Genomic DNA, 17,051 nt, shown 5'->3' with positions numbered 1-17,051 from the left:
TTCTCCAGGATACGATTTGTCCTGATACCTTTTTGCACGACAGTTCATTCAGAGCATAACTATTTGTTTGAATCGGTGGTCGTTTGCTTATACATATGTGTCTGTTGATTTTGTAAAATAGGCTGTTGGTTTTGTTCAAGCTGGTCTGTTTCGTATTTTAGCATGTTTTTAAAGATAAGTTGTTCGTTTTGCATTAACGTCTTTTTGCCCTTTCCGACGCCCATACTTTACAGTCCAATAAATTCAAATATTGTATAATTGGGGCGCAAGCGGGGTTTCCTTATTAATATTCATATATATATGTAATCGTACAATTGCTAAATATTATATAAATATAAATAATAAGGAATCACTCTTTGAATATATTGAGGTGATAATTCGGTCGGGGCGTGATCAAATCAAAATGATTTGATCACGTCCGACCAAAATTATAACCTCAGTATACCCAAAGAAGGATTCCTTATTCCTTAATTGTAAGCAGGCTTTGTTTGAGAACAAAAATCATTTAACTCTATGTTACTCGAGACAAGTGCCACGTAGAAAATAATGCTGAGCAGGAACCACAGGTGCTTGAAGATAGGACCCCTTCCCCGAATTAAGACCCCGGGGCAAATTACTTTTTTTGTTGTTTGAAATTCCATTAAAGTCAAGTACATATCATGTTTATATGAAACATCTAAAAATTGATTTAAAAATAAACGATTTATTCAAAACAACCCCAACTGTGATTCTGTGACGGAAGTAAACATCTGTCGGTCACTTTGGTATGATAACATCCGGAAAATCGATTGATTTGTATTGACTCCTCGGATTTTATCCGTCAAGAGTATATATACCTTACGTCACCGAAAGATGTTGACTTCCGTCTCAGTTACAAAACTTGTCTTAGGAAAAGTCGTTTGATAAAGTATAGTAGGATTACAGAAGAACGTAAATTCATTAATAGGACAGTTCTAGTTTCAACCAAACTTGGCACAAAGCAACCTTGTGGAAGTGCTTTGAAGAATATTCAAAGAAAGGACCATTTTCCCTTCAAATGGAAGATAATTTATTGAAAAAAAGTAAAGATATAGTGAGGAAATTAAAAAATTTCTTCTCCAGAATTGATAAGTTCATAAAATTCAAACTTTAACATTAGCTTTCTGATATAGGATAGATTAAATTAGATTGAATCAAGACACAGGGGTCAGAAAAGGGCCCTTACAGGTTCAAAGTTCATAAAAGAAATAAGTAAATAACAACAAATAATTAGTTCCTTTGAAGAATTAAAAGGCTACTGATTGTGAAAATACATGTAAATTAGATGAAATTATGATACCAAATACAATCTTAATTTTAAGACTGGATACCCTGTCCTTGATTCCTAAGGCTGTCGTTAGCTGATGGTGTTATGACCAATGTTACTCAGGCCCCTGGGCCTCTTGTTATGTTAATGTAGAGGGTGTTTTAATTTAAGTTGAAAGTTATAATTATTGGTTATAAGTGCTAAGTAATATACATTGGTGATTTTTGTATGATGCATGTTCACACTTCCATTAGCCTGGGCAAAATTTAATTATCCTATCACCATCAGAAACAATGTAATAATATTTATGACCCTGATTATATAGAAGTTTTTCTACCAATTAGAATTAATAAAAAAGAAATTTGAGAACATTCTGTGCAATTTTATAACAATTAATTCAATGTGCTACTCAGCTTTATGAAATATTGCTATGCCATTCAAACAAAAACTTGTATTGTCTTTTTTCATGAATAGATAATTGAAAATTAAATTTTCTCATTATACTCAAATATTTTTTTAACTAGACGTTAGATTTGCAGCATTTTATTTTGGCAAATAAAGGGAAAATGAACGCCGTAAGTGAATGTCCTGCCCTACAGTAGTCCATTTTTAGCTGACCTAAGCTGAAAGCTCAAATGTGCTTTTCTGATAACCTGCTTTCTGACTATCCTACTTACAGGATGAGACTAGTGCCTCAAAAATTAAAAAAAAGCATTATGAATTTGAGAAGTACATGATAATTAAAAGTAGGGTTTTCTTTTGCAATTAAATATTTTTTTTTCCATTTATACAAATTTATAATCATTTCATATTTATTAGTTTGATAAGATATTGGCGCTTTTGATTGGTCGAAAAATTGATATCTGCATCAATAAAAGTTTGCTGGATCTACTTTTCTCAACTGTTCTTATTTAATACTATTTATAGAACGGGAATTTCCAATATGAACACTGTCAACAAAATGTAAAGTTGTGTGTGTTTTAATTGTCAGCAAACAAAATACAACTTTATAAATATAAAAAAATTAAAAGATTAACCTTCAAAAATAAACAATACACATTATTTGATTTAAAATTAAAAAAAGAAAATAAACCGTCTTCTCACGATTTCGTTGCGTCTGCTTTAGATCAACGAGGAACATTTACAGCAAGGCTGGCTGTTCCAATTCAAGGAATACTTACACTGAACATATAGGCCTATACACTTTCACGGTAACACTGCTGTACAAATTCAATAACGATGAGTTTTATATTAACACTCGTACATGATCGGTCATCAGAATAAGCATCGTAAAACAAAGCTATGAGTCGATAGTGCATCAACTCCGTAAGGGTATTCCAAGCAGCAGATATACCATTAACTACTTCATTTGCTATCTAGTTACTACAACATTTACAAAAGTCGACATATCAGCTATATTCTACGATCGCGTCTTCTTGCATTTTTATGCCCCGTTGCATACTCCAGCGATTTAACTCACATTAAAACCGGTTTTTACGAATTTTGCTGCATAGTGAATAATATCACAAGCCACCACATGTATTTTTTATGCTCACCTGAGCTGAAAGCTCAAGTGATCTTTTCTAATCACTTTTTGTCTGGCGTCCGTCCGTCTGTCTGTCTGTCTGTCCGTAAAATAAAGGGCCACGCCCTATTTCAAGGGGAGATAATTAAAAATCATTGAAAATTTTTTGGTGTTTTTCAAAAATCTTCTTCTCTTCTTCATTCGGTCAGAAAAGCTAAAACTTGTGTGGAAGTCTTCAAATACATGTAGTCAAGATTAAAAATTGTCAAAATCATATTCCTCAGGAGTAGGGTTTGGCCACATTGGAGGGGGGGGGTTCCAATTTTACAAAGGAATACATTTAATTTGTTCACAAAAACTCAAATGTTTTAATATAAGGTTTTACTTATATGCAAGCATTTTGACAAACTGTTGATTCTTTCAAATTGTTTAAACTCTGGCTCCTGGACAATTCTTGGACCTCACAAGGGATTCTAAACTTGATGTAGGTATATAATCCATCTATAAACAGTTGTTTAAGTCTGATCATCTTCTCAAGAACTGCAATGCTCAATATGTGATATGACTGTAAAATCATCCTGTTACAAAGGGGCTCAATGATAAACTGAAGAATATGCAGAGGAATTTTTTTTATACAAGATCTATTATACGACATTGTTCAGATATTTTGTATATGACTCCATAAAGCTAATTTTATTATGTCTGTTGTTGCTCAGGTGAGCGATGTGGCCAATGGGTCTCTTGTTTTTTGTTTCCAATTCAGCTGGTTTAGATTTCAACTTTTTTTGTGTGTAATCTATTAAATTCAGCTCAATAGCTCTGCATCAGCTGGAGACTCATCCATTTTGAAAGTGTTGCTGTTATTGTTTTGTATTCATACACGCAGCTTCATTTATTTTATTTACATCGATCTATGACACTGTACATTTCATAATTTGAAAATGTTTTATTAAATGATAAGAAATGAATTTGAAAAATTTTCTATCAAAGGAAAAATTGACCGGAAAACTTTATCAATGTGTGTAACAATTCTTAAATCAGCTATAAAATGAAATACATCAGATTTGAAATTATTTTTGCGATTAAAGCATCTTGCCCAATAATTTTAAATGGAATTCAGATATTTGAAAATTAAACTTTATAACAAATGGAACATCAAAACAATTCACTTTCTCTGTTTTTAAATATTGGTCAAACATCGTGTTTTAATTGTAAATTGAACTTTATTTATAAATAGAATATGCCTGTTTCCTTGAGTTATTCAAAATTTATGCGAAAAGGAAAGTAAGATACATAGCATTGCTAAAAGATGTACAATATGGTATAGATAAGGTAATCTTATTCCAAATATTACAAAAAAGCCCTGAATTAAAGATTGCACTCAAACAATAAATTATATTTGAGGTTCTGCACTCCAATGCACAAGCAAGTCTGTATCTTGTGATCTAGAAACTGTAGATAGATGTGGGAATGTAACTTTGTACATGTTTTCTAACATGTATATTAGATCTATACATACATATTGATTTTGCTGATGGTTGTTCATTCAAAGACAGATATTTATTCCAAATAACTGATACTGGTGTGGTGTTGACTGAACCATATCCCGTATTCTCCCCTGCGTAGCAGTTTGTATGCTGTGTGATGGATACTGTGTGAATGACTGTTGGAAGGAGTATATAGCAGCCTGGAGGTTCCATGTGATCTGTTGACAGATCCCCAGGATCTCCCAGGAGATGTCTCTATAAAAGCATTTAATCATGATTTTTTGAAAGATATAGTCTCATAACTGCAGCGGTGTTTGCATACAAATTGCGTAACGCGCGTTAGCACATTATGAAAATGTGTATGCACATATTGCTGCAGTTATGAGACTGTATTCTTCAAAAAATCATGATTTAATGTGTATATTTACATTTTTTTACTCCTTGCCTTGTCTGCAAATGTGATTTATACCTTAATATTCCTATCTTATCTTTAGGGTAAGTTCATAATAATGGAAGAACCACTGGAACAGCCACAAGCGTGAACTTTGATTTTCGCTTGTGACGATGCAGTTTACAGCATTCAACGTTTGTGATGTCATTATAAAACTCTTCATTTTAACCTTTGAGTTTCCTGTGAGCGTTACAGTGTTATAACTGCCGTAGCTTTCAACACACTTTACAGGCAAAAATATTTGATATGTAAATATATACAATTGTGTAGAATTATAATAGTTATGTTTTTTTAGATCTATACACACATATTGATTTTGTTGATTGCTTTTCATTCTAAGACAGATATCTATTCTAAATTACAGATACTGGTGTGGTGTTGATTGAACAATATGCTGTATTCTCCTCTGTGTAGCAGTTTGTATTTTGTTGAATGGATACTGTGTGAGTGACTGTTGGTAGGAGTATAGAGCAGCCTGGAGGTTCCCTGTGATGTGTTGACAGATCCCCAGGATCTCCCAGGAGATGTCTCTGCATGGATAAGTTACATACCGTCCCGGATCATGGTGGACTAGGACCTGTAGCTCATCTAGAGCAGCTTGTGATAATGTTGTATCAATGTGTCTGTAACACAAGAACTCTAGGAAGTGTAACATTACAAACACTGGGATAGATAAAATATGCCACCTGTTTTGTAGAGCAGACTTTTGTTCCGGTATTAGTTCACTGATATAACAGATTTCATACTCAAGTTTGATATCCTCTGCTACAGCCCGTCTGATCTTTGTAGACCAGGACTGTCCCCCTACAGCCTCAGTATACCTCTCTCTGTCTACATGTCTCCTATACATCAGATATGGCTGTGCTAACTTGACCTTTGTCATCTCTATAACAGATAAAGCTTCCCTGTATCTGAGTGTCTTGTAATAATACATGGCAATGTACAACATGTCAGAAACATACCCAAACTTGGCTGCTAATTTCAGCATGTGACAGGACATTTTGTCTGCAATATACACCGTTTTGTTGCAACCTGTGTAAGTGAACATATTGTGGAATTCAAATGCAGTCCACTGAAAGATGGAGGTTGTAAGTCTCTGTAATGTAACAACTTGATAATGTGTCAGGGGTGACTCTACCAACTGTTCTACTGTGTGTATGGATTTGGTTAGACCAAATATATCTACTCTAGGTGCTACAATATTAGAGGACTCCATGACAATTTCTACATCATAATCAACTTCAGACCTCATTATACTTTCATCTGTACAAATAGAAAGTCTAGGATTGTACAGGACATCAATGATGAAGGACCTGATAGAGGAACTCTGTAACAGACAGGCCAGACCTTTCTTGTACAATTCATGTAACTGTAGGAACAATCTGTTTTGTGCTGAGCCATGGACCTTTGTCAGAAACAGGTTGTTTTGTGGGATGAAAAAGTTTGGACAAACCCCCTCATACACCCATTTAAGGAGGAGTTTAAAGCAGACCCAAAAACCGGCCAGGAGATTTTGTGGACACCAGTGAGGTAGTGTGTTGTGTTGAATTGCCCAGAAAATTGTTGTCTTCATGTGATAGGAACACAATAGTTTATTGGTTTCTTCTGATTGTTGATTCATTACTTCTTTCAAGAAAAGTTTTAACAACCCGTATGTCAAAAACTGACAGTAGTTCATTGATGAAACAAGTTTGTATTCTGCCTGAGAGAAAGAAACTCTCTACTCTTCATTTCCATGGGGTCCTAATGGGTGTCCTATTGCTACCAAGTGACATCCATTTCTGACAATGTCATCAACAACTTAAGGATCAGGCCATGAATGACATCTGTCTATCCATGATGAGGCAGACGGAGGCCAAAAGTTACAAACAAAACACCAGGCATGGTCATATTCTACTATCCCTGCTACAACACCACTACCACATGGTCCATGTACAGTAGAATTGGGAACAACTGATGAACAAGTTAAGTGTCTGTGTATAGAACTAGATATATAGACTATATCATTCATTCTGACACATGATGATTGGAATTTTCTGTATCTTGTTCGTGTCAGTAACTGAAGTAGAGTGAATCCTGGTGGACTCTCAGAACTGTCAGAGAGAATCAAGGTTGTATTGGCTGTGTTGTAATACTCAGACTGAGAGATGTCCATGATCACTCGGTGGTTGTTTGGCCATAACATATAATCTATATCTGATCCATTCAGTCTGAATCCTTCTCTGAAACTTCTACTTTTCATCACCATGGTCCCATCATTAGGTGTTACTCGTCTGTGCACCATCTCCCTGATGTCCTCTGTCTCCCTCCTTTTGGCCACCTGTTGTGAGGTCCCCACTTTCTCGCACAGTCCCAGAAACATGGACTCAGACATGTGCCGCAGTCCCTCACATCTGTCATTATTTAAATGTATATTTTTTAAACTTATCTTATTGCCTACATTTTTAAAAAATGCTAGGATATTAAATAATTGCACTTACATTTGTGGAGGAAAAGACTCCATTTTGGAATAAATCACACCGATGAGGAAATTTTACTTTTGTTTTATGTTAGATGCTGTTATATTTATGTTCTATTCTTTATATAGGATGAAATTTAAGGAAATGAAAAATGTTCATGGATAAAAAAGGATAAATTTAGTGTTAGTTGTACAAATAAACATGCATGGAAAGAATACAAAAACTTAAAATTTATCTGCTTTCAAAGTAAGAGCTTACTAAAAGATTCATAGTCCTACATTTTTCTCCTTCCTGCTTTGGTAAAAAAAATGAAGTTTAACAGTTAAGTGAAATTTCAGTACTTGTTTAGAATTGATTGTGAATTGGTTTAGACTGGAATGGGAAAATATTTCAAGTTGAGGGCAGGGCAATTATTATATTTTCAAAGAAACAGTTACACAGTTTTTACATTGTTTTTTGTAAAATTTAAAAATGGAGCAGTGTCCATTTCAATTATCATTTTACAGTCTTTGAAATAAGTATCAAAAAAACAATTTGTGCACATAACAGGAAAACAGTATTTTACAACCAAAAAATCTCTGATTTTTATAGATTATAAGAAACTATATGATGCATCAATTGAATATGCACTATATACACTGATAATTAAATAAAACATACAAGTTCATTAAAATTGAAGATGAAAGTGTTTAGATCATCTAAACGGAGTGTAACAGGAAAGAGTAGAAAATCCAACATGAGGACTTTCTACATATATTTCCAGCCAAAGTCTTCTTTCAGTACACATGCGCATGAGAAAGCTAAAGTAGAATTTTTCATATCACCTTTTGTCCAGTGTCCACCTGTCTGTCAGTCATCTGTAAACTTTTTAAATTACCAACTTCTTTAGAACCAATTTCAATTAAACTTTGCACAAAACACCCATAGGCGATGGGGCTTCAGGTTTGTTAAAATGAAAAAAAAAATTATATCTTTTTCTTACCACATAAACAAGGTTTGTTGCAAGGTAACAAAGTAACCAGTATCCTATTACTATACTGCATAAACTACAATAAATACTGATTGGTTCATAAACTATCAAACACAAATGGAACTGGTTTGTTGCTTGTAGAAAGAGAACCCGAGCCTGGGCCCTGAAAAAGAGAGCGAGGACTCGAGCGCCACTCGGACATTTTACAGCAGTGGGGAGGGACGGGTTTGAGTACAGGGTCGGACCCTGTTGCTACATGGAGCCCAGTGCGTTCGGATTCAATGTCAAGCAACCCCCCGCCAAGAAAGTCAAAACTGAGAGGAAAGAGGTGCAGTGGATCGAGGGTTTAGTTCTATATTTCTCATGTGCATATGATTTCTACTCCAGAGGTTTTGTTCTGAGAATGGTACGAAATGGAAGAGTAATTGTCACATACAACTGTTCAAACATATGCAAACCTGATATATCATCTTGGTGTACAATGCTTTCTTGTACCTCAATTAGGTATCGAATGATGATAGTGAACAAATAAAGTAACTTACATGTGGGCCACATTTAAAATAAGAATTTCTAAATACAGAATTCTAGTAAAGACATGGGAATTTTTTAGGTTTTGTGTTGATGAGTTTTGTTGTATTTTAGGTTTTGTGACGATGAGTTTTGTTGTATTGGTTTTTTGTATGTGTGTAGTGTCTGGCAATCTGTTTTGACTTGTTTGCGTCTTGAAGTCTGCTATAAGGTGTCAATCTGATTCCAACTCATTTGACTAAGTGTCCTTCTAACAGCAATTACCCCGCCTTCTCTTCGCTCATGTTCTTTAAACAAATATACACGGATGTTCAAAACATTTGTTAAAATACTATATTTACATCTATTGAGTATGATTCCTTCCATTTCTTACGGACAGTTATTGGAAATTCATAGCTACATAGAAACTGACATAACTGAAATCTACATGCCCCGATTATTGATTGGCGACCTAAAACAGAAGGCCTATGGGCCACATCGCTCACCTGAGCAACAATAGCAATAATGCAGTGCTCCAAGTTGCGACTAAAACGGTCATTTGCCAAATTTTTTACCAAAATCTCGATCAACGTAACGTTTGAAAAAATTAACTCAGGTAGTAATAAAAGCTTTATTAGGATTTAGATTGAACAGTGACAGCATGACGGAAAGAGGAAAACTTAATTTATTGCAATTTGGATAAACGAAGAAAAATGATATAAATACAGAAGGTATACACGACTTCATTCCTAAACTTCATAATAACTCTTTTCAATAACAAATGCTTTTATTATTATCGAGTGGAATATTTTGCGATGGAGACCAACATTTTTGAAATGGTCATCAGAAATAAATTTTGGTCACCATTTAGCGACTAAATAGTAAGTGTGACTTTGAGCCATGTAATGATATCAGATTTATGGAATCATATATACAACTAGAGACGAGCTCGTTGCAAGCAACGATTAGGTCTTCCGTCGTAGGTGCGTCATACTTGTGACGTAATATAAAAATTGATACCTGACCAAGGTGCAATATTTGATGTATAAACACTGTGTAAAAGAAACAAAGTACATGTATATAAGCAAATACAGATCTTTAAAAGTTGTCTGAAGTTTGATTCGCCGCATGTTGTTTTTTTGCATGTGCATTTTATTTTGAGAAACTTATCGAATCATCATAATTGACTCAATATACACAGAATATGGACGACTATTATAATCACACAGTGGGTATGCCCGGTATGAACGTAAAAAGACCAAACATTTTACTCGCATTTTTTATCGAAAGCAAGGGCCAATGAATCTTTTAGAATGTATGCGGAGATCCTGGAAATTTTACAGGGGGTTCTGAAGAATAATGTGTTTTTTGAGGGGGGGGGGGGGAGGGGGCATGCGCAGATAAGAAAAATTTTCCTGGGGTGGGGGTTGAGTGTCTGACGGTTATTTGAGTTTGCCTGGGGATGTCCGAGGCATATTTTTGTAATTTTATATTGTACATGTAATGGAAAGAAATTTTGCGGGGGTTGGGGTGGGGTCTGGAACCCTCACCCTACTCTTCTTGATTCGCGCATGGGGAAGGCCGATGCCGGTAATTTGACGGTAATTTTAACCATTTTTATTTAATTAATCATTTTCAAAATTATCGGAATTCCAATATTACCTTTAAACGCAGTTAAAACTTAAAATACGAACCATTTAGTCTTGGTGAGTATTCGGCCAACATGCGTCCGCGTACGAAAGAAATGGCAATATTCAAGAAATTTGGATGGACGATCTGGGTCCTAGGTCGTCCATCCGATTCTTTTTCAGACTAAGAGCTACAGAACTGCACTTAGAGAATATCAAACTGATTATGTTTATTTATTTTGTCTCAAAGAATCAGTTTTTTAAATAAAGTTTTATCTTAAAAAAAAGAAATCGGGCACAATTTTCAATGTTAGCATTTTACAATTTAAAGGTCTAATCAAATTTTGAATGAAGTTTCAAGATACTACTCTTCGTTGTTTTATACGAAATATTGCGTGGAAAAAAGATTTACATCGCATATATATTATAGAACTAATTTCTTCTCTTTTTTATTTACATCAAAATAAATCCAAGAAAAAATCTAAATATTTTTTTTTCCTTTATATGTGTTAATGAAAACGTTGATCAGCAAGGGCCGGTTCTATGTCGTGCAAGCACCTACTTAATAGATTGTAACACGGATCTACCACGATGACAAATATCGAAAAGGCAATATTGTGGGTGAAGGATGAAAGTGTAGTTTGTTTTTTAGGTTTATTTTTGATAATTTATTTATCCGGATCAATTTGGTCTGTTGGTTTGTTTTGTTTATTGAAAAGGGGAATAAAGAAAATGAGTAATTTCCGATATGAAGTCAAGCATATATTTTCATATTATCATTGACTTAAAACATGTTGGAAAAAAGAAATATTGCATCAAGCAGTTAGTTATTATGCGCAGATTATGCATTCCTCTATGGTTTTCACAATTGCATGTATCAGTTACTACACGTATTTGCTTACGGAGAAATAAATCTCCAAAGAGATGATATAGTTATCAGTTAAGTTCCAGATTGTCTTCTGCACATGCAAGCACGTGTGTAATCCTGATTTAAAAATAGGTATAATGTCCGGGGAGGGGGGGGGGGGGTCATCGCAACAAAACTGTGTATAAGCGTACTAGAGTGTACATTGTTAATTAATAATTGATGTTGAATTGTTATTAACAAACAAAATCATAAATTTATAATAACAAACACTAAAATGCCAGGGAGTTCTGCTGGACGCGATTTCATTTGTCTTCAATTAATAGGGTGTAGGGATGCCCGCCTACTTAATACATATGCTCACGCGTCAACAGATTAAAAATGACTGTATTTTGGATTTATAAATCGCTCTAAAACATTCGATCTGATATATCGTTGTTAACAATTCAAAACTTTGAACGATTAAATTTGTTTTTATACCTAGTACCCCGACCCTCACGGAAAAATCCATTCAGATCAATGGAAATTTCATTTACAAGACTCCGCGCCAGAATCAGGATGTCTCATTCATTAATTTTTTCGTAGTTATAGTGGACGAGTCCAAAATAGGAATTTTGAGACACATTATACAATGTGAACATATGCCATGAATGCAGTTTACTTTGCGTCTATTTTCTTATTTTGAGAGTCCTTTTTATCATGTTTATCATGGCTTGAAAATGACGGAAGGCCCTTGAATGTTGTTATCTTTATGCAGGCACGTAGCATCCTTTTTGAAAGTGTGGGGGGGGGGGGGCAGACTCATCCAAAAAATCTTGACAAGCAAAAAAAAAAAAAAAACTCCCAATTTCAATCCTAATTTCCTTATTTTTATATAAATTTTTTACATCCTTGATAATATTCAATTTTTTATAAGCAAATTTTAAAAAAATTAGTTGCTGTGAGAAAAAGTGGGGGGGGGGGGGGGCACAAGCTTGAATTAATAATTGCCTGAGGATGCATCTTTAATGTGTCAACATTTATATTCATAATTGATGAAAACGTTATATGGGATGTAATAAGCACAATGAGCAAGAGTGTTCAATTAAAAGGGCATTTCACATTGCACGTGTGTAATCCTGATTTAAAAATAGATTGCCATATTTGAAAGGTCAAAAAAAAATAGGGAGGTGTCATCGCAAGATGATACACATTGTCTAAGTAGCACAATGTAAGTAATAGTTGGTGTTGGATTATCATCAGTTTGGATTAATTAAAACAAATATAAATTCATATAATTGGAATATTTACTGGAGGGGCTACGTACTAGTAATTCGCCGAAGTGGGGTACGTGTGACCCGATTTTCGATCAATTGGGCGATTTCATTCATCTGGAAAAGGGTTTCACTCGCGTGTACAAATGTAAATGTACATCTAACAATTGCTAGTCAATTAAGTGTGTATGTTAATTCGATAGATTTCTTCTAAAACATTCAATCCAAAGTATAATATATGTAGTTATTAGTTGACACCCTCCCAGTGGATCTATGCCGATGGATCTATCTGAGATCTCAGCTGTTGCGTGAATGGTAAAGAAAGACTTCGCGCCATAATACGTCTCATTCATAATTTTGGCTCGCCGATTAGTGGGCGAGTCCAAGTTAGGCCAGAGCACATGATGTGTAGATGGTCTTACCCACTCTATTTTCTTAACTGGTCATATAATAAATAGAGATATCATGGATCTTTCACTTTTGTCGGAGCATGTAATAAATGGAACCAAAAAATAAAGTAATTCTAATTGAATTAAATTGAAGTTAAAATGTAAATACCCCCTCCCACCTACGGATTAGGATTTTCAAAATTCCCCATTTTTTAAATTCCTTGTCAAGATTTTTTTTTGATGAAGCTGCCCACCTAACCCCCCCCCCCACACACACACACACACTTTCAAATAACGATGCTACATGTACGTGTTTGAATATCCTTTCCTATATGGTTAGAAATAACAAAATGTCTTTGATTTTGCATCTAATATATAACAAATTCAATTTTCAATTTGGCTGTTTGAGATTATTCGATACATGTACATTCCTAAAATGATTTAAAATAATGAAATGATTTAATTTCCAGTGATATACAGGTACATGCACTCGATCGAAGAAAAAGATTGAAATTGCTTCTAAACTCTGCACGTTCAGTTTAATAATTTATGATCCGCAGCGAAAATTAAATTTCATTTCTTATAAGATAGTCTAATTGATACATGCATGCTTCCATTGAATAAATTTGGGTAGTCAGGCAAGCTTTTTGGAAAGCTATTGCTATGAAAAATTTCGGATGGTACTCAATTTTTCCAGAACGGGAGAGCTACATATATGCAGCTAAGGTAACTAATAATGCTTCCGATGAAATACTTTGTTTAGTAATGCAAGGTTTTAAGAGAGCAATACTTATTTGTTAAAAAATAACACCCTAATACTTCGCATTTCATTCGCTGTTTGTAGAACGAGCAGAACCAGTATCAGTTCGATCCCTATCGTATGTACATTGTTCGAATTTAATAGCCCTTGCATTGGATTGCTTTGCATGTACAAAATATCTTTTAAAAATTCAACACTGAAAGTGTTTATCTATATGGCTATTAATCTATATGTACATGTACACATAGCGTACACATGTGATTCAAAATACCCCAAACGGAAAAATTAACTTATTGAGTCTACATTTTATAGAATTTGCAAAAAATACATTGCGGGTCTGAATGTTTGTTAATGTGTCAATCTATCAATATACAGTTTGTTAATTATTTTCGATTGCTAAGGCTACATCGTTTTTGATGAACATTGAACAACATTTTTTCCATGCCATTTTTTCCACGGAAGATAGCGAGTACAATTATAAAGCACAATTTATTTAATTATCTCTTTAATATTGTGTACTAGTATGTAATAAATTATTTATAAATTGCTGCCGAAGGTTGTTTGGTATTTTCGTTTGTAGATGCATTGCAAGTAAAAAACGTGAAACGCGGGGCAAGTCATAATTAATACATGTATCCCTAATAACCGTTACTTAAAAATAGCGGCTTTGGATTCAAATATTATCGTATACGAATATTAAGTTCACTTTTTAAAATCATCTCCACGATGATAATATTATATCCATCGGAAATCAGTATTTTGTTTTGCTTTAAAAGAAATGTTCTATCGGGAGCAATCCCGCGTTCGTTTAAATTGCCAGCGTACATTTGTCATGTCAGTAATACACATTGTGCTTTATATGACGGCCGTGTATACGTACTGTAGAAAAGTTGAGTTTAATTACCATGCATTCGAACCATTTAATTAACACATCTCCCAGTACTGAAACAATTCAAAATGTCTCTGTTACAGTAACACAGTGGGGCGTTAAACATGTGTACGTCCAGCTCTACAAGCATATGCACTGTCGTCAAGGCGACGGCCTGAATACAGCTAGCGACTCTTCTATCGATCGGTTACCTGAGTCTCGTAATGCATCTAAATATAGAAAGGGGCACAGTTATGAAACAAACAACAAAAATAAGGTCAAAGACGTTCATCTTTATGAAATGAATATGTACATATGAATAAAAACATTTGGGAATTTTATGTAGAATTATTTTTGCGCGCTGCATGTATCAGTTAGTGCATTACAAAAAGCCCTTTCATAACCTCCTAAACGTGCGCACCCCCACAAAAATGGACCGAACTGACAACAATTGTTTCTGCAAATACCGGCTATAAATTACGAAAACATTAAATTGAATACCACGGAAGGATTCAAATTTAATTTCTTTACAACTTTGCTTCAATAATGCATTAGAAATTTTTATTCCTTTACAAGTTATTGACAAGAAACTTTTGACGCATCTAACTCCTTAATTATAGGGGCCAGCCCCTTTTTCTGTATACCGAATGAAAGGTCTTGGTAAGACCAAGATCTTTTAAAATACATGTTATAACAAATTTTTATCAGGTAGGAAACTAACACGGAAAATACGCGAATTTTTTTGAATTTTTTTCTTGCCTTTGTTTCAACATCTATACCACCCCTTTTATTTGCATCTAAATAATAAATAAAATATATCTCGCACAAATTCAATGTATTAGCTTTCAAACCAGCCCATCTTTGAGACTCTGCCAGCCATCGTTATAGCTAAACCCCCCTGGACAAAAGAAGTCGTTAAATTTTACTAAAAGGGGAATAACTCAAAACCGAATGGGGATTTTCCTCAACTAAAATATGCAACGACAACATCAAGCGGCATGTTATCAGTCCTGAAAATTTCAAAACAATTGGTGAACAAACGAGCGAGATATTAAGGATCAAATTTGGCGTCTAGAAGAAAAAAAAAAACTAGAGCAAAGCTCGTTGCAAAGCAACGAGTGGGTTTTCCGCTAATGTCGAAAGCAACGCTAGAAGTACGTCTAAGAAGCAGAGTTCTTAATCTAGTAACAAAGAAACCTAAGTACAAAAAGATAAAAAAAAATCGAATGATTCTTGGTACAACTTAACATGATCCGAATGTTTTTAAGTACGACTTAACCAAAAACCCTTAACCATTTCAAGAACGACTTAACAAAAAAAACCAATGTGTTTAAGTACGACTTAACAAATTTGACTTCATTTTAGGTACAAGTTTACTTTACCTTGAACTAACATCTTTTTTCTTAACCCAGAATGCAAAATTAAAATTTATGTAAAAAATCAATTTTGTTTAAAACATAATTCTGAGCAACTTTTCCTCTTCACTGCTTTTCAAAAGGTTGACCTTTCGTACTGTGTGCTCGTTGCGTCATTAATTGTCAGAAACTTATCGATGTTAAGTTTACTTTACTGTACTTCTGTGAATATTTTCAATGTAAAATTACTATGAACCAGACAACATTGAAATGGTGAACATTTCAAAGGGCCCCGCTTATGTTATTTCAGAGAATTCTGCTTTGACCTTGACCTATAACTTGAAATTTTTCCAGCTGGCATAGAACTTTTAATTCAATTTCATTCCCCCTAACATACATGCATTTTTGTTCAATCTGACCAAGATTAAGCATATTTGGAAAATAATCTACTATTTAAAACTAATTTTAAAAAGATCTGCTATGACCTTCACATTGACAGACTTGGTTCAAGGTCACTGCACGCCATTAACCAATAAACTCTGTAAAGGTAAAATATTAGCCAAATAGGGGCTAAAAGGAGAGTATATCTATGCTCTTAAAATATGGATTTTTGTGTGATCTGATATGACCTTGACTCTTCATCTACAAATATCATTCGAGGTCATTGCATATATTTTGAACAAAGGCATCATGTGGGTAAAGTATGAGGCTGAATGGAGCAAAGGGAGAGAAGATATACTCCGGACAAGGATCACTGAAAATAGGTTCAAGGTCACTACACACCCTTTCACCCTTTACTCAAAAGCTCTGCTTATGTGAAGTCTGAGCCAAATAGGGGTTAGTAGAAATTATATATGCTCTCAAAAAAGGATTTTTGCATGATCCGATATGATCTTCACCCGTTACCTAGAAATTTCATGCAAGGTCACTGCACATCGTTTAACCATAGAGACACTCTGTGAGTATTAGCCAGATTGGACCAAAGGGAAAAAAGATATGCCCCAGACAAGGATTTTATATATATAATTCTGCTATGACCTTAACCTTATACCTAAAAACATGGTTCAAGGTAACTGCACATCCTTCAACCAAAGGAACCCTGTGGATGAGGTATGAGCCAGATTGGGCCAAGGGGAGAGAAGCTATGCTCCTGTCAAGCCATCTCGGATGGACAGACCGACAAATTGATCACTAGAAGGCGCCCGCATAAACATGCCTTTTTATCTAAAATAGTATCCATGCTATCTGC

General features: G+C 34.5%; 1 pseudogene; it reads right to left on the bottom strand.

Moving 5' to 3' along the window:
• Positions 1 to 5,085: 5,085 nt before the first annotated feature.
• On the bottom strand, positions 5,086 to 7,301 carry LOC128181355 (uncharacterized; annotated as a pseudogene).
• Positions 7,302 to 17,051: the final 9,750 nt, after the last annotated feature.

Source organism: Crassostrea angulata, chromosome 4, assembly GCF_025612915.1.
Source record: "Crassostrea angulata isolate pt1a10 chromosome 4, ASM2561291v2, whole genome shotgun sequence".
Taxonomy (NCBI): domain Eukaryota; kingdom Metazoa; phylum Mollusca; class Bivalvia; order Ostreida; family Ostreidae; genus Magallana; species Magallana angulata.
This window is presented reverse-complemented; position numbering and strand designations above follow the sequence as displayed.